The 25,578-nt window shown below is 38.4% G+C and overlaps 1 long non-coding RNA gene across 1 annotated transcript in view; it reads right to left on the bottom strand.

Annotated features, from left to right (window-relative positions):
• Positions 1 to 3,837: 3,837 nt before the first annotated feature.
• The window catches only part of LOC143689915 (uncharacterized), a 37,322-nt gene continuing 15,581 nt past the window's right edge, over positions 3,838 to 25,578 (bottom strand). The window contains exon 3 of the long non-coding RNA XR_013178969.1: positions 3,838 to 4,048. This is a non-coding gene — a long non-coding RNA (uncharacterized LOC143689915). The remainder of the gene's footprint in view (positions 4,049 to 25,578) is intronic.

Raw genomic sequence — 25,578 nt, 5'->3', positions numbered from 1 at the left:
ACCCGAGGCAAATCATTTTCATAAGGAAAAAAGCACCACAGTCTGAGTTGGTCCCAACTCACAGACTCTTTCTAGTAATACGAGGGACTGGTGAATTGGGAGAGGAAAATGAATTGGCAAAATTTTCCATGGACGAATGTATTCTTCAATCTTCTCTCCCTTAGCAAAGTTAGGAATCCTTAAAGCTTTTAAATGGAATGGAAGTCACATTGCTTTAGCTGCAAAAAGAAACCCCTGTACTCATCTCTATAGCATTGCCTGGAAACGAGAAAGTCACCAGCTATTTCTTTGTGTGTTTTCCTGGAGTTAAACAGTCATGCACATCTGGTTTGGAAATTGAGAATTCTCCCTCTCTTAGGTTAACTGCAAGAGTAAAATAAGATAGGTAAATCAGCCATCTGCTGCTGAGCTCACGAACCAGGCTACAGGGGTGGGCAGCATTTACTTCTCAAGAAATTCAGGTTTCAAAGTGTTTGTGGTAACCTGTTTGTCTTCCTGATACTACCTGGTCTTCTAGAGCCTGTCTAATGATCTACTGAACATATGGCTGGATCTGCTTTACTTTTCCATTTTCATTGCAGTTTAAACTTCTGGAGGGCAGGACTATGCACTGCTGTCTGATTTGTGTGTGTGTTGTTGCAGAACACCTGGAATACTTTTACACTCAATTTTGAGCAATACTTTAGACAACACTTTGGGTTGGTCTCAGCAACTTCATTGAACAGTGTTAATTACCTCCTATACTAAAATTACTCTGTTGATCATGTCCTTTTTAGGGGGCTACTTATAGCTCTTAAAAATTTATCGAAACAAGGAATGTAACCCTAAAAATATCCTAGGTTGTCTCCTAAATTTTACACATTGGGAAAAACAAATGCATCATTGGCTATAGGGAAGGCTGCATGCATTTTTATAATAAAGTATTTGCAACACCTCTTGCTATTCTGGAAACATAAAATTTCAAATACCTTGAATACTTTCAGTATCCATCACAGGAATGTGGACTGAACTTACACATGGTTATCAATTAAAATGAACAGAGAGAAGATTAAATTACCCATATATTTTATTTTTACTCTGCCTTTCCCCTTGTATTTAGTTGCTACAATTGAGGTTTGAATTTTGTGAGATAAATTTCAGATATTTCTAGAAACAGCCAATGCTGTTGCCATGAAAGAACATAATTTTTGTATCTGCCCTTTAGAAGAAGTTTATCAGAAACCTGTCTCCCGCAAAGAGAGCCTGGACTTACTCTTGCATGAGTTGAGAGAAGATTCTTTCATTTATTTATTTATTTATTTAAATTAAAAAAATTTTTTTTAAAACATAACAACTTACAAACACGAATGATCATTCCATTCTTTTTATATAATCAATAACTCATAATATCATCACATAGTTGTTTATTCATTACCACGATCACCTCTCAGGACATTTGCATCAATCCAGAAAAAGAAATAAAAGGAAAAAAGAAAAAAACTCACAATACCAAACCCCCTCTCCCTCCCCCTCCCCCTCACCGATCACCAGCATTTCAATCTGCTAAATTTATTTTTAACATTTGTTCTCCCTATTATTTATTTATTTTTACTCCATATATTTTACTCATCTGTTCATAAGGTAGATAAAAGCAGCATCAGACACAGGGTTTTAACAAACATACAGTCACATTGCTAAAGCTGTATTATCATACAATCCTCTTCAAGAAGCATGGCTACTGGAACACAGCTCCCCATTTTCAGGCAGTTCCCTCCAGCCTCTCCATTACACCATAACTGAAAAGGTGATATCTATATAAGGTGTAAGAATAACCTCCAGGATAACCTCTCAATTCTGTTTGGAATCTCTCAGCCATTGATACTTTATTTTGTCTCATTTCACTCTTCCCCCTTTTGGTCAAGAAGATTTTCTCAATCCTTTGATGCTGAATTGTACCTCATTCTAGGATTTCTGTCTCATGTTGCCAGGAAGGCCCACACCCTCTGGAGTCATGTCCCATGTAGAGAGGGGAGGGCAATGAGTTTGCTTGTCATGTTGGCTGAGAGAGGGAGGCCACATCTGAACAACAAAAAAGATCTTCTGGGGGTGACTCTTAGGCCTAATTTTAAGCAGGCTTAGCTTATCCTTTGCAGGGAGAAGTTTCGTATGAACAAAGCCCAAGATTGAGGGCTCAGCCTATTGCTTTGGTTGTCCCGGCTGCTTGTGAGAATATTCTACATGGGGAAGTTGAATTTTCCCCCTTTCTTGCCATTCCCCCAAGGGCACTTTGCAATGCTTCTTTATTCACTGTTCAAATCACTCTGGGATTTATCAGGGCATCACTCTGGACAAACCTACAAAATCTCATGCCCTACTCAGGGTTCCATGTACTTATGGTGTTCAATTAAACTGTTCACATAAGTTATATTAGGAAATACACTAGTCAAAATATAAATTTTGTACCAAACACACATTTTTTGCTTTAGTCTTACATATAAGTTAAAGTTTTAAAATATGAATGACCATCTATTTTCAGCACCCTGCAATACTGACATTCCTTTGTTCTTCCTCATGCAAAAATATTTTTAAATTTGTACATTTAGTCACTATCATTATACACTCTAGGCTTTCCAAGATTATGCCATCTCTAGCTTTCCTTCTGATTTCATTTGTGCCCCACGGCATTCTCCCTCTATCATTCTCACATTCAGCTTCATTCAGTGTCCTAACTTTATTGTATTACAGTTAGGTAGTACTATGCTATCCATTTCTGAATTTTTGTAAATAGTCCTGTTGCACAATCTGTAACCCTTCAGCTCCAATTACCCAAATCTACCCTGTTTCTATCTCCTGATGATCTCCATTCACTAATATTAGTTCATATCAGTGAGACCATACAGTATTTGTCCTTTTGTTTGTGGCTAATTTCCACTCAGTATAATGTCCTTAAGGGCCATCCATGCTGTGACATACTTCATAACTTTATTCTGTCTTACAGCTGCATAATATTCCATTGTATGTATATAGCACAGCTTGTTTAGCCACTCTTCTGTTGATGGACATTTGGGCTGTTCCCATCTCTTGGCAATTGTAAATAATGTTGCTATGAACATTGGTGTGCAACTGTCCATTTGTGTCCTTGCCCTCATGTCCTCTGAGTAGATACCTAGCAATGGTATTGCTGGGTCATATGGCAATTCTATACTTAGCTTCTTGAGGACCTGCCAAACTGCCTTCTATAGCATTTGTACCATTTTACATTCCCACCAACAGTGGATAAGTGTGCCTCTTTCTCCACATCCTCTCCAGCACTGGTCATTTTCTGTTTTATTGATAATGGCCATGCTGGTGGGTGTGAGATGATGTCTCACTGTGGTTTTGATATGCATTTCCCGAATAACCAGGGAAGTTGAGTCTTTTGGCCATTTGTATTTCCTCTCCTGAGAAGTGTTTGTTCATGTTTTTTTGCCCATTTTGTCATTGGGTTGTCTGTCTTTTTGTTGTTGAGTTGAACAATCTCTTTATAAATTCTGGATACTAGACCTTTATCTGATATATTGTTTCCAAATATTGTGAAAGAAGATTCTTAACCCCTCCATGCTGCAACTTCCTAATCTATGAAATGCAGTTAATTCCCACTTACAGGGTAATTATAAGTGTTAAATCAGGTAACGTAACGTATACAAAGTGCCTAGCACAGAGGTGGCAAACACTTAACAGATAATAACTATTAATAAAAATAATGGTGACAGTAAAGGTCTTTTCAGATGACAGCAATAGTCAAGATTTATAGTGTATATTTTGAAAAAGAAAAGTTTTTAAAGCAAGGAGCAAAATTCCTCAGCTTTGCCTTCATTGAATTTTCTGTAAATACTTAAAGACAGTCGATATTAATTAGCAACTCATCTTCCTAAAAAACACAGAAATTTCCTTAATTGTAATCCTGATTTTCACTGTAACTGTTCCAGATCACTCCTTTGTTTCATTTTCCTATCTGTTCTTCTAATCCAGTCATTCGACAATCAGGTTTGACCTCATCGTTTGTTCTGGACCCATGGAAATGTGAACTCTAAATATGAACAAAAGAATCAATGTCAGGTGGTACAAGGGTAGTTCAGTGGAATAATTCTCACCTGCCATCCGGGTAACCTAGGTTTGATACCTGGCCCATGAACTTCCCAAACAGGCAAACAAACAAACAAGCAAAAACAAAGAAACAATACAAATAAATTCAACAAATGGTGCTGCAATAACGGGATATCACATGGAAAAATAATGAAATGTGGCCCAGTCATACAGCAGACACATACACACACACACACACACACACACACACACACACACACACACACACACACAAAGAATCACTGTCAGAGAGCTGGGCACAGCTTAAGGTCAATCAAAACTAGGGATGAGTTTCATTCTTTTGGGCAAATGAGATAACTGTAAACCTTGCCTTCATCCATAAAATGGAAACATCCCATCCCACTATTAGTTATATAAATGAAATAATGCATGTAAAGGAATTTTATACATAATAAACTTCTATAGAAATATAAAGTATTCATAATTCACATTTTTAGTAGTAATAGTTGGATTAAGTTCTGTATTACATATTTAGGTCTGTATGTATTATTTTGAAAAACTCTCTACTGAGAGACCAGTGTTTGTGCTTTTGCTGCCCATAAATTTAAGCAAATAATTGCAGTTCTATTGCTGTTGGCCTTTCTCCTTCCTGTTATGTTGGCAAATCTCTTTGTTTTGCATTTATTCCAGACAACAGTGTGATTTTTGATTAGACACATGTGGAATTTAGAACTAATGGCCTTGGTTTAATCTGAAACCACATTTTTGGTAGGTGGGAAAATTGGGGCATGTATGTTTATGGTAATGGGGTGGTTCTATACTTTAAAGACTCCAAACAATCTTTGTGTAGGAATAAGGAAACAAAAAAGTTTCAGCTGCAGCATGACTTGTCTACAATGTATTTTTTTAAATTTCTGGTGGCATTTAAATAATATGAAACCAGATTTCCAAAAATATTTCTGAGGGGTGTCAAAAAAGTCCAAAAACCTGTCTAAACATAGATGGATAGCTTGACCAATGCTGGATTCAGCCTTTCCAGCATTGAAGGATAGAGCCTTCTAGCAGAACATTTGACATCTATTTCATAGTACATTGCATGGATAGGGACAGAAGTGAAATAACTTTTTCCCAGAGGCACACCTAAGCTCATGAGGATTTTGTGGGATATGAGCAGGGTGGGCCATAAGGACAGTGGATGAGTGGTTGCTTATAGTGATATTGGGGTTTCAGGTACTTGCTCTCAGATATCCCATCTAGATGTAACAGGCTTTGAAATGCTCCCTCCCAGAAAAACTGCTCATGGTTCTTTTGGGAGGCTTTGAGGCAGCTTTAGGGTTAAAAACAGTCCCTCAGCAACTGAAAATTTTACTATCCCTTGCGCAAAGTAAAATACTTAGGACCTGGATTGAGCTTAAGGAGGAAATAGTTAAACAGTTTATAATAAATAGTAAATCAGACTGAACACCTTCAAATGTAGCCCACATGATTCAGATGACACTGACCCAGCTCCAGTTCCAGCATTCAGTCAATCTTGGAAATACCAATCTCCCCACCAGTGATTGGTGCAGGAGTGCAAGCTTAGACCAACTGTGGGTACTAAAAAGATGGATTTTTATTCCATAGTTGGAAGACAACTTTTTTTCTGCTACAGTTAACCAAGAAAACATGTGCCCTAGTTGTTGTTGGGTTACCCCAGCTGCTGCCTGAGGACAAAGACAACACACTGACGAGGACAGAAGCAATGTATGTCAGAGAAACAGAGTTTGGACATCCTGTTACAGGAAATAAAAATGTTTCTTATCGTTTAAACCATTTTGAGTCACAGTTTTCTGTTTCTTCTAGCCCAGAGCATTCTAATGAATAGAGTCCTTAGTAAATATTTCTTAAATAATTTGTTAAGTGAATAAATAAGGATAAAAGTGAGTTGGAGGAAGAAAGCCAGGGAGGTTGGGAGAAGAACGGAAGGAGGGGGGCAGTGGGGAGCTCAGATGCTTTGAGTCTTGAGCCAGTAGTGAATTCCTGGGTTGGGGCCTTGGCCAGGGAGCTGCTGTGTGTGTGGCCCTGAGAGAAGCACTGTGAGGGGCCCACTTTGCATCCAGGAGCTGCTTTGGATAGGAAGTCTTGCCAGGAGTCCACGTGAGTGGGAAGGAACCTTGCCTAGACGTCCAGACTTGCTCTGGCCCATGGTTCAATTTGCAGAAGCATGAAGTTTACTTTCTTTTCTCTCTCTCTCTCTCTTTTTTTTTAAAAAATATTTTTATTGATAAGCAACATACAACACAATCATTCTTAATACACAAACATTCCATACATGGTGTGCAATCAATGGCTCACAATATCATCACATAGTAGTATATTCATCATCATGATAATTTTTTAGAACATTTTCATTACTCCAGAAAAAGAAATAGAAAGAAAAAAGAAAAACCTCATATATACCACACCCCTTACCCCTCCCTCTCATTGACCACTAGTATTTCCATCTACCCAATATACTTAACCTTTGTTGCCCCTTTTTTCCCAATATCTCTTACCACTTCCTGTAATTGATCACTAGTATTTCAATCTACTCAAGTTGTTTTAACATTTGTTCCCCCATTATTCATTTATTTTTAATCCATATTTTTTACTCATCTGTCCATACTGTAACTAAAAGGAACATTAGACATAAGGTTTTCACAATCACATAGTCACATTGTGAAAGCTATATCATTATACATTCATATTCAAGAAACATGGCTACTGGAACACAGTTCTACAGTTTCAGGCACTTCCCTCTAGCCTCTCTAATACACCTTAAACTAAAAAAGGGAAATCTATAAAATGCATAAGAATAACCTCCAGGATAACCTCTTGACTCTGAAATCTCTCAGCCACTGACACTTTATTTTGTCTCATTTCTTTCCTCCCCCTTTCAGTCAAGAAAGTTTTCTCAAGGAGGGGCCAAGATGGCGGCTTAATAAGGTGCGCGCGTCTTAGTTCCTCCTCCAGAACAACTACTAAATAACCAGAAACAGTACAGAACAGCTCCTGGAGCCATGACAGAGACTGGACACACAGCGTACCCCAGTCTGGACTGGCTGGACCGGCTGCAAGACTCCGCAGTGGTGAGTTCCCCGAGCGGCGCGTGCTTCCCCGGGCCGTGATGGCTGCTGGCCGGTGCCCCTCCCTCATGGGTGGCTTCCCAGATGGCTGAGAGTCTTGGAGAGGCGAGTTCCCCAAGCTGCGGCGGCCGGCGACCGGCGCCCCTCCCCCACAGGCGGCTTCCTGGTCCGGCTGCGAGGCTCGGATCAGTGAGTTCCCCAAGCCGCGGCGGCTGGTGACCAGCGTGTCTCCCCCACAGGCGGCTTCCCGGAGGGAAAGGAAAGAGTTTCCAACAGTAGCAGGGACTGAGTCCAACCAAACACCAATAGTGGCATTAATAAACAAATTCTGACTACTAAAAATAGGCCCCCAGATCAGGCAAAACTGATCAAGGCAGAAGTCGCCTATTGGGCTAACTGAAAAAGAGGAAAGGGGCCTTCTTTTTTTCTTCAAAAAAAGAGCCTTCTGCTGCTGTTTCTACGGAGGCTTGGTTGCCTCTGGACTCAGCACCAGGATTACACAGGTTACAACTGCCCCAAACGCAGAAACAGGCTGCTTTCAGGGCTCTCTACCACCTGAACCTTCCCCACGGGAGGGGTGAAACACAACTCAGGTGGAATCCCTCTCTCAAAGAATTCAGATCCCAGGACTTCGCAATTTGAAGCCATTAAAACCAGCCTACAACCTTTCCTCTGTCTCCACCATGCACCCAGCAGGGAGAGCCTTCCAAAGTTAAAGGAGCCACAACATCTTTTGCTGGTGGGACCCACAGACAGACAAGCACCACATACTGGGCAGGATAAGAAAAACAGAGCCCAGAGACTTCACAGGAAAGTCTTTCAACCTGCTGGGTCCCACACTCAGGGAAATCTGATTAAATGTCCAGATGCCAGCAAAAAATAACAAATCACACCAGGAAAATTGAAGATATGGCCCAGTCAAAGGAACAAACCAATAGTTCAAATGAGATACAGGAGCTGAGACAACTAATTCTGAATATACGAACAGAAATGGAAAACCTCTTCAAAAACCAAATCAATAAATTGAGGAAGGACACAAAGAAGGCAAGGGATGAACAAAAAGAAGAAATGGAAAGTCTGAAAAAACAAATCACAGAACTTATGGGAATGAAAGATACAGTAGAAGAGATGAAAAAACAATGGAAACCTACAATGGTAGATTTCAAGAGACAGAGGTTAGAATTAGTGAACTGGAGGATGGAACATCTGAAATCCAAAAAGAAACACACTATAGGGAAAAGAATGGGAAAATTTGAGCAGGGGTTCAGGGAATTGAATGATAATATGAAGCACACAAATACACGTGTTGTGGGTGTCCCGGAAGGAGAAGAGAAGGGAAAAGGAGGAGAAAAACTAATGGAAGAAATTATCACTGAAAATTTCCCAACTCTTATGAAAGACCTAAAATTACAGATTATGAAGCGCACTCCAAAGAGAATAGATCCAAATAGGCGTTCTCCAAGACACTTACTAGTTAGAATGTCAGAGATCAAAGAGAAAGAGAGGATCTTGAAAGCAGCAAGAGAAAAACAATCCATCACATACAAGGGAAACCCAATAAGACTATGTGTAGATTTCTCAGCAGAAACCATGGAAGCAAGAAGACAGTGGGATGATATATTTAAATTACTAAAAGAGAAAAACTGCCAACCAAGAATTCTATATCCAGAAAAATTGTCCTTCAAAAATGAGGGAGAAATTAAAACACTTTCAGACAAAAAGTCACTGAGAGAATTTTTGACCAAGAGACCAGCTCTGCAAGAAATACTAAAGGGAGCACTAGAGTCAGATATGAAAAGACAGAAGAGAGAGGTGTGGAGAAGAGTGTAGAAAGAAGAAAAATTAGATATGATATATATAATACAAAAGGCAAAATGGTAGAGGAAACTATTACCCAAACAGTAATAACACTAAATGTTAATGGACTGAATTCCCCAATCAAAAGACATAGACTGGCAGAATGGATTAAAAAACAGGATCCTTCTACATGCTGTCTACAGGAAGCACATCTTAGACCCAAAGATAAACATAGGTTGAAAGTGAAAGGTTGGGAAAAGACATTTCATGCAAATAACAAAGAAAAGAGCAGGAGTAGCTATACTAATATCCAACAAATTAGACTTCAAATGTAAAACAGTTAAAAGAGACAAGAAGGATACTATCTACTAATAAAAGGAACAATTAAGAAGACATAACAATCATAAATATTTACACACCCAATCAGAATGCTCTAAAACACGTGAGGAATACACTGCAAATACTGAAAAGGGAAATAGTCACATCTACCATAATAGTTGGAGACTTCAATTCCCCACTCTCATCAATGGAGAGAACATCTAGACAGCGGTTCAATAAAGAAACAGAGAATTTGAATATTACAATAAATGAGCTAGACTTAACAGACATTTGTAGGATGTTACACCCCACAACAGCAGGATACACCTTTTTCTCAAGTGCTCATGGATCATTCTCAAAGATAGACCATATGCTGGGTCACAAAGCAAGTCTCCACAAATTTAAAAAGATTGAAATCATACACAACACTTTCTCAGATCATAAAGGAATGAAGTTGGAAATCAATAATAGCAGAGTGCCAGAAAATTCACAAATATGTGGAGGCTCAACAACACACTCTTAAACAACAAGTGGGTCAAGGAAGAAATTACAAGAGAAATTAGTAAATATCTCAAGGCAAATGAAAATGGAAACACAACATATCAAAACCTATGAGACACAGCAAAGGCAGTGCTAAGAAGGAAATTTATTGCCCTAAATGCCTATATCAAAAAAGAAGAAAAGGCAAAAATGCAGGAATTAACTGTCCACTTGGAAGAACTGGAGAAAGAACAGCAAACTAACCCCAAAGCAAGCAAAAGGAAAGAAATAACAAAGATTAGAGCAGAAATAAATGAAATTGAGAACATGAAAACAATAGAGAAAATCAATAAGACCTGAAGCTGGTTCTATGAGAAAATCAACAAGATTGATGGGGCCTTAGCACGATTGACAAAAAGAAGAAGAGAGAGGATGCAAATAAATAAGATCAGAAATGGAAGAGGAGACATAACCCCTGACCTCACAGAAATAAAGGAGGTAATAACAGGATACTATGAACAACTTTATGCTAATAAATACATCAATGTAGATGAAATGGACAGGTTCCTAGAAAGGCATGAACAACCAACTTTGACTAGAGAAGAAATAGATGACCTCAACAAACCAATCACAAGTAAAGAAATTGAATCAGTCATTCAAAAGCTTCCCCAAAAGAAAAGTCCAGGACCAGACGGCTTCACATGTGAATTCTACCAAACATTCCAGAAAGAATTAGTACCAACCCTGCTCAAACTCTTCAAAAAAATTGAAGTGGAGGGAAAGCTACCTAATTCATTCTATGAAGCCAACATCACCCTCATACCAAAACCAGGCAAAGATATTACAAAAAACGAAAACTACAGACCAATCTCTCTAATGAATATAGATGCAAAAATCCTCAACAAAATTCTAGCAAATCGAATCCAGCAACACATTAAAAGAATTATACATCATGACCAAGTAGGATTCATCCCAGGTAAGCAAGGATGGTTCAACATAAGAAAATCAATTAATGTAATACACCATATCAACAAATCAAAGCAGAAAAATCACATGATCATCTCAATTGATGCAGAGAAGGCATTTGACAAGATTCAACATCCTTTCCTGTTGAAAACACTTCAAAGGATAGGAATAGAAGGGAACTTCCTTAAAATGATAAAGGGAATATATGAAAAACCCACAGCTAATATCATCCTCAATGGGGAAAAATTGAAAACTTTCCCCCTAAGATCAGGAACAAGACAAGGATGTCCACTATCACCACTGTTATTCAACATCGTGTTGGAAGTTCTAGCCAGAGCAATTAGACAAGAAAAAGAAATACAAGGCATCAAAATTGGAAAGGAAGAAGTAAAACTATCACTGTTGGCAGATGATATGATACTATACGTCAAAAACCCTGAAAAATCCACAGCAAAACTGCTAGAGCTAATAAATGAGTACAGCAAAGTAGCAGGCTACAAGATCAACATTCAAAAATCTGTAGTGTTTCTATACACTAGCAATGAACAAGCTGAGGGGGAAATCAAGAAATGAATTCCATTTACAACTGCAACTAAAAGAATAAAATACTTAGGAATAAATTTAACTAAAGAGACAAAAGACCTATACAAAGAAAACTGCAAGAAACTGTTAAAAGAAATCACAGAAGACTTAAATAGATGGAAGGGCATACCGTGTTCATGGATTGGAAGACTAAATATAGTTAAGATGCCAATTCTACCTAAATTGATTTACAGATTCAACACAATACCAATCAAAATCCCAACAACTTATTTTTCAGAAATAGAAAAACCAATAAGCAAATTTATCCGGAAGGGCAGGGTGCCCCGAATTGCTAAAAGTATCTTGAGGAGAAAAAACGAAGCTGGAGGTCTCACGCCGCTTGACTTTAAGGCATATTATGAAGCCACAGTGGTCAAAACAGCATGGTACTGGCATAAAGATAGATATATTGACCAATGGAATTGAATAGAGTGCTCAGATATAGATCCTCTCATCTATGGACATTTGATCTTTGATAAGGCAGTCAAGCCAACTCACCTGGGACAGAACAGTCTCTTCAATAAATGGTGCCTAGAGAACTGGATATCCATATGCAAAAGAATGAAAGAGGACCCGTATCTCACACCCTATACAAAAGTTAACTCAAAATAGATCAAAGATCTAAACATTAGGTCTAAGACCATAAAACAGTTAGAGGAAAATGTAGGGAGATATCTTATGAAACTTACAATTGGAGGCAGTTTTATGGACCTTAAACCTAAAGCAAGAGCACTGAAGAAAGAAAGAAAGAAATGGGAGCTCCTCAAAATTAAACACTTTTGTGCATCAAAGAACTTCATCAAGAAAGTAGAAAGACAGCCTACACAATGGGAGACAATATTTGGAAACGACATATTAGATAAAGGTCTAGTATCCAGAATTTATAAAGAGATTGTTCAACTCAACAACAAAAAGACAGCCAACCCAATTACAAAATGGGAAAAAGACTTGAACAGACACCTCTCAGAAGAGGAAATACAAATGGCCAAAAGGCACATGAAGAGATGCTCAATGTCCCTGGCCATTAGAGAAATGCAAATCAAAACCACAATGAGCTATCATCTCACACCCATCAGAATGGCCATTATCAACAAAACAGAAAATGACAAGTGCTGGAGAGGATGTGGAGAAAGAGGCACACTTATCCACTGTTGGTGGGAATGTCAAATGGTGCAACCACTGTGGAAGGCAGTTTGGCGGTTCCTCAAAAAGCTGTATATAGAATTGCCATATGACCCAGCAATATCCTTGCTAGGTATCTACTCAGAGGACTTAAGGGCAAAGACACAAACGGACATTTGCACACCAATGTTTATAGCAGCATTATTTATTTACAATTGCAAAGAGATGGAAACAGCCAAAATGTCCATCAATAGATGAGTGGCTAAACAAACTGTGGTATATACATACGATGGAATATTATGCAGCTTTAAGACAGAATAAACTTATGAAGCATGTAATAACATGGATGGACCAAGAGAACATTATGCTGAGTGAGACTAGCCAAAAACTAAGGGACAAATACTGTATGGTCCCACTGATGTGAACCGACATTAGAGAATAAACTTGGAATATGTCATTGGTAACAGAGACCATCAGGAGATAGAAATAGGGTAAGATAATGGGTAATTGGAGCTGAAGGGATACAGACTGTGCAACAGGACTGGATACAAAAACTCAGAAATGGACAGCACAATACTACCTAATTGTAATGTAATTATGTTAAAACACTGAATGAAGCTGCATATGAGGTATAGTTTTTTTATTTTTTTATTTTTATTTCTTTCTCTCTATTATCATTTTATTTCTTTTTCTGTTGTGTTTTTATTTCTTTTTCTAAATCGATGCAAATGTACTAAGAAATGATGAATATGCATCTATGTGATGGTATTGGGAATTACTGATTGTATATGTAGAATGGAATGATTTCTAAATGTTGTGTTAGTTAATTTTTTAATTAATAATAAAAAAAAAGTTTTCTCAATCCCTTGATGCTGAGTCCCAGCTCATTCTAGGATTTCTGACCCATGTTGCCAGGGAAGTTTACACCCCTGGGAGTAATGTCCCATGTAAAGAGGGCAGTGAGTTTGCTTGCCATGTTGACTGAGAGAGGGAGGCCACATCTGAGCAACAAAAGAGGTTCTCTTGGGTGTGAGTCTTAGGCCTAATTTTAAGTAGGCTTAGCCTATCCTTTGCAGTGATGTTTCATATGAACAAAGCTCAAGATTGAGGGCTCAGTCTGTTGATTTGGTTGTCCACACTGCTTGTGAGAATATCAGGAATTCTCCACTTGAACAAGTAGAATTTTCCCCCTTTCTTGCCATTCCCCCAAGGGGACTTTGCAAATACTTCTTTATTCACCATTCAAATCACTCTGGGATTTATTGGGGCATCACTCTGGACAAACCTACAAAATCTCATGCCCTATTCAAGGTTCCATGTACTTATGGTGTTCAGTTAACCTGTCCATATCAGTTATATTAGGAAATGCATTAGTCTAAATATAAATTTTGTACCAAAGATTTTTTTTGCTTTAGTCTGACACAGAAGTTGAAGTTTTAAAATATGAATGACCATCTATTTTCAATATCCTGTAATATTGACATTCCTTTGTTCTTCCTCATGCAAAAACATTTGTTAATTTGTACATTTAGTCACTATCATTGTATACTCTAGACATTCCTAAATTATACCACCTCAGTCTTTATCATCTATCTTTTCTTCTGGTTTCATATGTGCCCTCAGCCCTCCTATCATTCTCACATCCAGCTTAATTCAGTGTACTTACATTATTGTGCTGCAATCAGGTAGTATTGTGTTCTCCATTTCTGAATTTTTACTATCAGTCCTGTTGCACAATCTGCATCCCTTCAGCTCCAATTACACTATATCTACTCTATCTCCTGATGACCTATGTTCTTAATTGAAATTCTCCAAGTTCATTCATTAATGTTAGTTTGTATAAGTGAGACCATTCAGTATTTTGTCCTTTTGTTTCTGCCTAATCTCACTGAGCATAATGTCCTCAAGGTCCATCCATGTTGTTACATCCTTCATGATTTTATTCTGTCTTACAGTTGCATAATATTCCATTGTATGCATATACCACAGCTTGTTTAGCCATTCATTTTGATGGACATTTAGGCTGTTTCCATCTCTTGGCAATTGTAAATAATGCTGCTATAAACATTGGTGTCCAGCTGTCCATTTGTGTCCTTGCCATCATGTCCACCAATTGATACCTAAGCAATGGTTTTGCCAGATCATATCGCAATTCTATACTTAGCTTCCTGAGGAACTGCCAAACTGCTTTCTACAGCAGTTGTACCATTTTAATTCCCACCCACAACAGTGGATAAGTGTGCCTCTTACTCTACATCCTCGCTAGCACTTGTCGTTTTCCGTTTTATTGATAATGGCCATTCTGGTGGGTGTGAGATTATATCTTATTGAGGTTTTGATTTACATTTCCCTAATAGCCAGGGAAGTTGAGCATCTTTTCATGTGCCTTTTAGCCATTTGTATTTCCTCTTCTGAGAAGTGTCTGTTCATGTCTTTTGCTCATTTTGTAATTGGGTTGTTTGTCTTTTTGTTGTTGAGTTGAACAATCTCTTTATATATTCTGGATATTAGACATTTATCTGATATGTCATTTCTAAATACTGTTTCCCATTGTGTAGGCTGTCTTTTTACTTTCTTGACAAAGTTCTTTGATGCACAAAAGTGTTTCATTTTGAGGAGTTCCCAATTATCTATTTCTTTCTTCAATAATCCTGCTTTGGGTATAAGATCTAGGAAACCACCTCCTACTACAAGTTTTATAAGGTATTTCCCTACATTTTCTTCTAAAAGTTTTATGGTCTTAGCTCTAATGTTTAGGTCTTTGATCCATTATGAGTTAATTTTTGTGTAGGGTATGAGATATGGATCCTCTTTCATTCTTTTGCATGTGGACATCCAGTTCACCAAGCACCATTTATTGAAGAGAATGTTCTGTCCCAGGTGAGTTGGCTTGGCTGCCTTATCAAAGATCAATTATCCATAGATGAGAGAGTCTATATCTGAACACTCTGTTCAATTCCATTGTTCAGTGTATCTATCTTTATGCTGTTTTGACCACTGTAGCTTCATATTATGCCTTAAAGTCAGGTAGTATGAGACCTCTGGGCAGGCACTAGGAATTGAACCAGGGTCTCCAGTATGGCAGGTGAGAACTCTGCCTGCTGAGCCACCATGGCCGACCCTCTTTCCCAGTATATTTCTAGCTATTTGGGGCACCCTGCCCTTCCAGATAAATTTGGTTATTGGTTTTTCTATTCCTGAAAAGTAAGTTTTTTGGATTTTAATTCATATTGCATTGAATCTATAAATCAATATAGGTAGAATTGACATCTTAACTATGTTTACTCTTGCAATCCATGAACATGGTATGCCCTTCCATTTATTTAGGTCTTTTGTGATTTCTTTTATCAATTTCTTCTAGTTTTCCTTGTATAGGTCTTTCATATCTTTAGTTAAATTTATTCCTAAATATTTTAATCTTTTGGTTGCAATTGGAAATGGAATTTTTTTCTTGATTTCCCCCTGTGATTGCTCATTGCTAATGTATAGAAACATTGTAGTTTTTTGAGTGTTGATCTTCTAACATGTCACTTTGCTGTACTCGTTTATTATCTCTAGTAGTTTTGCTGTGGATTTTTTGGGGTTTTTTACATATTGCATCATATCAGTTGCAAACAGTGAGAGTTTTACTTCTTCCTTTCCAATTCTGATGCCTTGTATTTCTTTTTCTTGTCTCTGGCTAGAACTTCCAACACGATGTTGAATAACAATGGTGACAGTGGACATCCTTGTCTTGTTCTTAATCCCTATTGAGGATGATTTTAGTGTGTTTTTTTTTTTCTTTTGCATGGGTAAGCACCGGGAATTGAACCCAGGTCTCCAGCAAGAACTCTGCCTGCTAAGCCACCATGGCCCACCCTGGATATAGAATTTTTGGTTGGCAGATTTTCCCTTTTTAGAATCTTAAGTATATATACCACTGTCTTCTCATCTCCATGGTTTCTGCTGAGAAATCTACACATAGTCTTATTGGGCTTCCCTTGTATGTGATTGTGGTAGTCAGGTTCAGGTGTCAACTTGGCCAGGTCAAAGTGCCTAGTTCTGTTGCTGTAGACATGAGCCAATGGTACATGAACCTCATCTGTTGTTCATTACATCTGCAGTCTGCTAGAGGTGTGCCTGCTGCAATGAACAATGTTTGATTTAATTGGCTTGTACTTAAATGAGAGAGCGCAACATAGCTCAGCCCAAGCAGCTCAGCATACCTCATCTCAGCACTCACAGCTCAGCCTAGGTCTTTGGAGATGCAGAAAGAAATCACTCTGAGGAAAGTTGTTGGAACCCAGAGGCCTGGAGAGTAGGCCAGCAGAGATCACCTTGTTCCTTCCCACATAAGAAAGACCCTCAGTTGAAAGTTAGCTGCCTTTCTTCTGAAGAACTAACAAAATAAATCCCCTTTTATTAAAAGTCAATCCATCTCTGGTGTGCTGCATTCTGTCAGCTAGCAAACTAGAACAGTGATGGATTGCTTTCCTCTTGCTGCTTTCAAAATTCTCTCTTTGTCTTTGACATCTGACATTCTGATTAGTAAGTGTCTTGGAGTATGGCTGTTTGGATCTATTCTGTTTGGGGTATGCTGCATTTCTTGGATCTGTAATTTTAAGCATTTCATAACAGTTGGGAAACTTTCAGTGATAATTTCCTCCATTAGTCTTTTCCTCCTTTTCCCTTCTCTTTTCCTTTTGGGGCACCCGCAATATTTATATTTGTGTGCTTCATGTTGTCATTCAATTCCCCGAGTCCCTGTTCATATTTTCCATTCTTTTCCCTATTTTTCTTTTGCTTATCAGATTTCAGATGTCCTGTCCTCCAATTCACTAATCCTATTTTCTGCCTCTTGAAATCTAACATTGTACTTTTCCGTATTTCTCATTTCTTCTACTGTGCCTTTCATTCCCATAAGTTCTGTGATTTGCTTTTTCACATTTTCGATTTCTTCATTTTGTTTGTCCCTTGCCTTCTTTATATCCTTCTCAATCTGTTAATTTGATTTTTGATGAGATGTTCCATGTCTGTTTAAAATCTTGAATTAATTATTTCAACTACATCTTATTTGAATTGTTAGTTTGTTCCTTTGGCTGGGTCATATCTTCAATTTTCCAAGAATGATTTGTTATTTTTTGCTGGTGTCTAGGCATTTTATTTCCTTAATTAGTTTATTCTGGAGACTGTTTTCACTCTTTTACCTAGGATTTTCTTGCTGGATGCCTTTGTTATCTATCTATTCTTTGACATTCAGTTCAGCTTATTTTAGACCTCCAGCATAGGTTTTGTTTTCGGATCAGAATTTTTTCAGTTCTTGTTTTATTGTTTCTTGCCCTGCCTATATAATACCTTTTTTTCCCTTTATTCCTTAGGAGGGTATACTTAGGTATTATAGATCTCAGTCAGATTTTCATAGACCAGATTGGCCTCTTCTCAGGAGGAGAGAGTCACCTGCATAAGTTTTCCCTGATGGGGAGACCCAGCAGGTTGACAAACTTGCCAATGAAACCTCAGACTCTGTGTTTTTCCTATACTGCCCAGTATGTGGTGTTTGCCTGTGGGTCCTACCAGCATAAAGTGTTGTTGTATCTTTAATTCAGCAGCCTCTTCCTGCTGAGGGTGTGGTTGAGAAAGACGAGAGGTTGTAGGCTGGCTACAACCTCAATTCCTTGAGGGAGGGATTCCGTCCCCCTCCTGGGAGAAGGCCCAGCCTCCAGGGAATTACCTCCTTTCACCTAACCAGCTTTTTTGTCTCTCAGACAAGTTTAATTTTGCCCTTGTATGGGGCATTTGGAGCCTGAGAGCAGTTTTAAGTTGTAGAAACAAAGAAAAAAAATCCTTTTCAGAGTAGGACCCTTGTTCCTTGGGTTTGTTAATCAAAAGCTAAAGTTGGTACATTGTTCTATGTATCTCCAGGTCCTGTGTGCCCCCCTCCCCACTTTTTTTAGGGTCCAGACCTTTTCAAGTACTTTGTGCTGTCTGATTAAAAAAAAAAAACCTCTGTTTTTTTTTTTTTTTCCACCCCCGTCAGCCCTGCCCCCTCTGCACTGGGGCAAAAACTAGTAACTTTAGCTTTTATTTGAGGTTTAGCTGAGCTGGGGGCCTATTTTTAGAGGTTAGAATTTGTTAATTTCACAATTGGAGCTTGGTTGAGCTCAGCTCCTTGCAGTTAGTAAAGTCTCTTCCCTTTCCCCTCAGGGAACCAGGCTGTGGGGGAGGGGCACCGACCTCTGCAGCTTGGGGAACTCATGATTCTGGGTGGGCGTGCAGCCGGTCCAGCTTGTCCAGACTGAGGTATACTGTATGCCCCGTCATTGACATGGCCCCAGCAGTTGTTCTGTACTGTTCCTGGCTATTTACTAGCTGCTCTGGAGGATGATTGAAATTCCACACCTCACTAAGCTGCCATCTTGGCCCCTCTGAAGTTTACTTTCAATTGTGTGTTTATTTACTAGAATCCAAATTCCATGAGATCAAGTACCTTGTCTTAGCTCATTGCTGAAACCCCTCAATGCCTAGAAGAGTGTTTTCCACAAGGTAGGACTTCAAAACCTATTTTCTATTTTTTAATTACATCTTTATTGAGATATAATACACACACTACAAAACTCACTCTTATAAAGTATATAATTCAGTGATCATGGAGTTGAGCAACCATCAACATGATCTAATTTCATGACCTCAAAAAGAAACTTCACATCTATTAGCAGTCATTCTCGTTTCCCTCTCCCCCACCCACTCTCCCCAGCAACTACTAATCTGCTTGCTATCTCTATAGATTTTCCTATTCTGGATATTCTATATAAATGGACTCCTACGATATGTGTTCTTTTGTGTCTGGTTTCTTTAATTTAGCATAATGTTCTCAAGGTTCATCCATATTGAGGCAGGTATAAGTACTTCATTCCTTTTTCTTTTTTTATTTTTTTGGATGCTGTATGGTGGGGTAACATTTCATTCATTTTCCATGTGAGTATCCCATTATTGCAGCACCATTTGTTGAATTTTGTTTTATTTGTTTGGAAAGTTCATGGGCCAGGAATCAAACTCGGGTCTCCCGCATGGCAGCTGGGAATTCTACCACTGAACTACCCTTGCACCCCAGTACTTCATTTCTTTCTTTCTTTTTTTTTTTTGCAAGGGCAGGCACCAGAATCAAACCTGGGTCTCCAGCATGGCAGGTGAGAACACTGCCTGCTGAGTCACCATGGCCTGCCCTCATTCCTTTTTATAACATTCTATTATACAGCATTTTGTTTATGTGCTTGTCAGTTGATGGACGTTTGTGTTGTTTCCACATTTTGGGTATCATGAATAATGTTGTTATGAGCATTTGTATACAGGTTTTTAAATTGGCATATGTTTTAAATTCTCTTAGCTATATACTTGGGAGTGGAATTGCTGGATTACATGGAGACTCTGTGTTAAACCTTCTGTGGAACTGCCAAATTGTTTTCCACAGTGATTGCACCATTTTACATTCCAACCAACAGCATATTTGGATTCCAATTTCTCCACATCTTCACTAACACTGTCTTTTTTATTTTAGCTATCCTAGTGGGTGTGAAGTGCTATTTTATCATGGACTTTTTGATAAATATCTTTTAAAGAGTGAATGAATATGGGTCAAGAACCTCACTTGACAATGTGAGTCCAACCTGAGGCAACTGGAGCATCAAAGGTGATGTCGAGATACTTGGTGGGCTGATGAGGCTTTAGCCTGAGCACAGAGTATCCTCTAATCTCTATGAGGTATGGACACCCCCTTGCACAAAGGTAGTACTTTTTACCAAATGGCACATTGCTATATGTGCAGGAGCAGCACAAAACACAAGGAAAGTCTAGAAACAGTAAGAGTATGCAAGGGCTTGCCTGGACCTCCAAGAGACCAGAAGGAGGGGAGATTCTCCCAGTGAAGCCATGGTGGAGCTGGGGTAAGGTAGGAATGAGGTCCCATATCTCTTCCTCACTTCTGCTGTTCTCCAGCCACCAGCCCTCATCCTCCAGAGTGGTGATATGCCCCCTGCTCTGGAGAACCACTTCTAGAGGGACTAAAACAATCAATGCAGAAATATATAATGACCTACCCTGAGTGAGGTATATAATAAGCTGTGGGCATTCTGGAAAGGTAAATTAAATGTTTTTTTTTCTGACAATTTATCGAAGGGGAAATCTGATGTTCCAGACATAAGGAAGTCACCAACTGGTAACTGAGATCCCTGAGCTAACAGAAATCATACTTGCTATAACTTTATTAAGTTAACTAAGACATTAAATTTCACTTTGGGCAGGAATTATATCAATATGTGCAGTAACTCATTTTATGCTGTCCAGAAAACCCAGTTTTTGATTTGATATACTTCTGATTAATAAAAATGGAAAAGGAATTAAGTTCTGTATAGTCAATGCAGTTTATTTAGTAGAAAATATCTTTAGCGACATGGAATTTAGGCAGTAATTGGGATAGGATAAGTGATAAAAAGGGTCTTTGCTGAGGCAGTATTGCATGATGCTAAGAGCACAGCACCTGGAGCAACTGCCTGGGTTCGAATCCCAGCTCTACAACCTCTTAAAGTGTGTCTTTGGGCACATTACTTAACCTCTCTGCTATTCAGTATATCCATCTGTAAAATAAGGAAAAACTCTTCCCTGCGTATTGGTGTTATGTGAGGATTAAATCAGCAATTATGTTAAATGCTTTAAACAGAACTTATGACATGGTAAGTGCCATGTAAGTGCAGCTATGATTATTATTTGTGGCTAAACTGTTGTGGCACAACCCCTCATTTTAGTAATGAAGACATAGAGGCCCAGAGACATTCAAAGGCTTTTTCAAGTTACAACCAAGCTCAGACTCAACTCAGAATACGTATTTCTTAAAGCCCAGGCCCATGCTCTTCCATTTTACCTTCTTGCTTCCTCAGGGGAATAAAAGAAGCCAATAAAACATGGGAGGTTTTGGACAAACCTTCTTCCGTTCCTGCATTATTTCTGCTCAGGACTCCATGGGGAAGAGAAATGTGTTCTTCATTGAGCATTTAAGTACAATCCTACTACTCCTTTTGGTATAACCATATTCAGACTATCAGTTCTTTGGACATGCCTCAGGGTTTGTGGGTGGGTCAGCAGCATTCTGCCTTACTAATTTGGAAGGGGAAACAAACCAGATCAAAGAATGTGAGTTAAGTTTCTAGATGTAGCTAAGTTTTGCCTATTGTCACTGCGCTCCTATAATTGAAATCATAATGATGGCTAGCGATTAAGATGGATTTCTACTGGGTTTTAATCAATTATTCAGCTAGGTAACATTTTGTTTTGAAGAGAATAAGTTTGGAATTAAACCTGTTACCCAATAATCTTGACGGAAAGAGAGTGACATCGCGCTTCATATATTAAGTACGAGTGAGGATATTTCTTTGGGAGAGGCTTGTTCTAAGGTAGAAGGAATATGCAGATGCCTCTTTATCTGGGAAGACTTATAGTCGCAGCTCATCAGAAGTCAGATCAGTGACTTTCAACCTTTTGTCACTGTGATCCACAACAAGAAGTTTATTTCACATCACAACCCAGCATACCACATGCACATATTCAATGAATTGTTATGAAACAATTTTTATGCTTACTAATTAGGACATCTTAATATTTTCTATTATTTCATTTAAAAACTACTGATTGCAATACACTGAATTGATTTTAAGATCCACTTATCAGATGTGACCAACAATTTGGAAAATACCATAGTAAATGAGTCTTGGGGTCTCTTTCTTAGTTTTGACACTATAACAACCATTAAAAATAAGAATATTAAGAATACAACTTTGGATGTGAGGGTAGTTCGGTGGTAGAATTCTCACCTGGAATGAGGGAGACCTGTGTTCGATTCCCTGCCTATGCTCTTCCCAAACAGACAAGCAAACAAAAATTCAGCAAATGGTGTTGCAATAATGGTATAATCACATGGAAAAAGAATGAAGTGTGATCCTACCATACAGGATACAAAAAAAAAAAAAAAAAGAATACAACTTTGATCCCCTTGGCTCCCCATTCTTTATCTTAAAGTGTTGAAGGACCTTAATGGGTATTTTCACAGGCAGAAGGTTTGACTTTTACATATCCTTCACTTCTTTCTGGAGTTTATTCCACGACCAAAATTGAAAGGAGGCACTTGCATAAACTGCAAGTTTAGGGGTACACACGTGTTTATTAATGACGCAGTAATAAATTTTGGATAATCTGAGATAGCTTAATTCTAGTGTCTACAGTATATATAACTTTCACAGGGCACAGAAATTCATTCTTTTTAACAGCATAAGTATTTTAAGTGAAAAAGGCAAGTGGCAAAGCAGTCTTTTTTTTTTCCCCCGCTGGAGAAGTTGTAGGTTTACAGAAAAATCATGCATAGCATCCTCATACCACCCTATTATTAACACCTTGCATTAGTGTGGTACATTTGTAACAATTTGTGAAAGGACATTCTTATTGTTTCTATTTCATGTATTTATAATTATAAATAAAATTTTTTTATTTTATGCTATTATTTGTATTTTATAAAATCCTAAGTCTGTGCTTGTATTTACATAGACTGTTCTCACAAAAGAAACTGGCAACAGGGGCTGTTTCTGGACAGAGAGATACTAGGGCCTCAGGGATCATATTTGGGAAGGAGACTTTCTGTCACATCCCCCCCCCCCAATTTTTGTACAATTTGGGGGGAAGTGCCATATTAACTTTAAGAAACTTTTAATAAATGGATTGGATTAGAATGATATCTGAGGTTCCATTTGGTCTAAAAGTCTAGGATTCTAAACTTTTATTGTGTGTTCAGATAACCATTCTATATCCAAAGCAAGTTGAACAGAGCCAGTTCCTGGTAACAAGGAATTTATAGTTTAAAAAGGACATGCATTGTGTGGTAGTTAGGTTCAGGTGTCAACTTGGCCAGGTGACGGTACCTAGTTCTGTTGCTGAGGACATGAGCCAATGGTGTGTGAACCTCATCTTTTACTCATTACATCTGCAGTCAGCTAAGAGGCATGCCTGCTGTAATGAGTGATGCTTGATTTAATTGGCTGGTCCTTAAATGAGAGAATTCAGTGTAGCACAACCCAAGCAGTTCTGCATGCCTCATCTCAGCACTCACAGCTCAGCTCAGGCCTTTGGAGATGTAGAAAGAAATCACCCAGGGAAAAGTTGTTGGAACCCAGAGGCCTGGAGAGAAGGCCAGCAGAGATCATCACCCTGTGCTTCCCAAGTAAGAAAGAACCTCAGTTGAAAGTTAACTGCCTTTCTTCTGAAGAACTAAAGAAATAAATTCCCTTTTATTAACAGCCGATTTGTCTCTGGTTGTTGCATTCCAGCAGCTAGCAAACTATAACAACACATTGTTATATATCTGCCAGGGAGGACATGCAGAATATATTGCCATTTATAGAAAAACTTGGCTATTTTTTGCAGATCATGTCATCCTGGAGAGAGCCTTTTTTAAAAAATGAGGTTTAACTTTAAGCAACAAAAATTTAAAAATAATTTTAAATGAAAGCTTATCTAAAATATATTTTAAAATAACACCAAAAAAAAACTAAACCAAAAATAAAAACAAAATGTATTATGTATTTCCTTACTTCATCAGGAAACAAAATGAATAAAATAGACACATCATTATTATGAACTTCAGTTACTAATTAGACAATGAATGTTGCACTAGTATCTCCAGAGACATTTGAAGTGCAGTGGGCTCTATGTCCTAAATGTAGTGACTGCACTCTGCTGTAGTTTTAAATAGTTTTGTTTTCCCTGATTCCTCTGGCGTTGACATGGTTGACATCTCTTAGAATGCTGATCTGGAGAAGGAGCTCTGTATACCTTATCTCATTCACTGCCCTATATGCTAGATTTATAAACAGCTAACTTTTTTTTTTTTTAAGAATTGTATACAAAGTATAAATGGGCTCTGATTTTGGGCCTCACCTTTGAATAGCATACATGCATTTTAATGGATGGACTTTGTAATACCTGCTCCAGCAGCTCAGAGCTCTTTTTTTTTTTAAAAATAAGCTCCTGGTTCTTGTCTGCGTTCCTGACAGGTGAGCTTGGAACATAGCCTAGAAATACTAAAAGGATGCAGAAGAATGGTGAGAAAGAGAGGGAAGAACTCAATGGCAAATAGAAAAAGTGAAAAGCCCAAATATGATCACATTTAGATAGTCATAGAGTATTTCAATATTAGGGATTCTGTCAAGAAACGTGCAAATAGATTACTAGAGTATATTTTGAAGAATTGTAATGATTTCATTCTTCTCCTTCAAGGAAAGATTAGTAGGAGGGAGTAGAATTTCAATAGAAACTGGAAAGGATGAAATTCTTGTCCACAGAGCATAAATTGATTAAAAAAAAAGAAAAAACAAAAATTGGGACAAATAGATTTATCTTTTCTCTGTACTTTAAAAATATTGTATTCATATTATATGATAATATCAATGATCTCATTTGATTTTCCTAACCCAATAAGCGTTGTAGCCTTCACAGCTAAAGGGCCAGGATGCCTCCAAATTGCCTAAGCCCAGGAATAGCATTACGGTGGGCTGGGATGACGGGCACCCATTGCAGAAAATACAGAGTGAATAATGTCTCATGGAGTGGGGCTCAGGGTCACCGTCCTGCCACAGAGCTTTCTCCCTACCGTGAAGTGGCCCAGTTTTTATGACAGCATGGAGATGAATAAAGTAAGCAAGTGTGAAAAGTATTAAGGCAAGTTCTGGGAGGGGAATTGGCAGGAGAGAAGTTAAGGACAGCCGCAGGGTTAAAGCATCCTCACCTCCCAGCAGCTATGCTGAGGGCTTTCCTGCCCAAGAAATCTGTCTTTTGAAGGAGACCCTGAATCTGGGCCATGGGCCCTACCGGAGTGTTTCAGAATATATGCCAACTGCTACACATTTTTGAACTATTTATGGTCCTTTTGAGAGGTCCCCTAGATATGCCTTTATTGCATCCAAAATGTATCACAGGTAATAAAATCCTTTTATAAAAGGATTGATGAGAAGAAGTGTAACAAATAAGGTCTCAGTGGCTGAAGAGTTCAAATATTTTCGAGAGGCTACTCTGGAGTCCACTCAGTCATTGCTACATAGCATAGTTTGCCAACCCCCAGCCAAAACCATTG

The sequence above is a fragment of the Tamandua tetradactyla genome, chromosome 7, assembly GCF_023851605.1.
Source record: "Tamandua tetradactyla isolate mTamTet1 chromosome 7, mTamTet1.pri, whole genome shotgun sequence".
Classification (NCBI taxonomy): Eukaryota; Metazoa; Chordata; class Mammalia; order Pilosa; family Myrmecophagidae; genus Tamandua; species Tamandua tetradactyla.
Note: the sequence above shows the minus strand (reverse complement) of the source record. Positions and strands in the feature narration are given on the sequence as shown.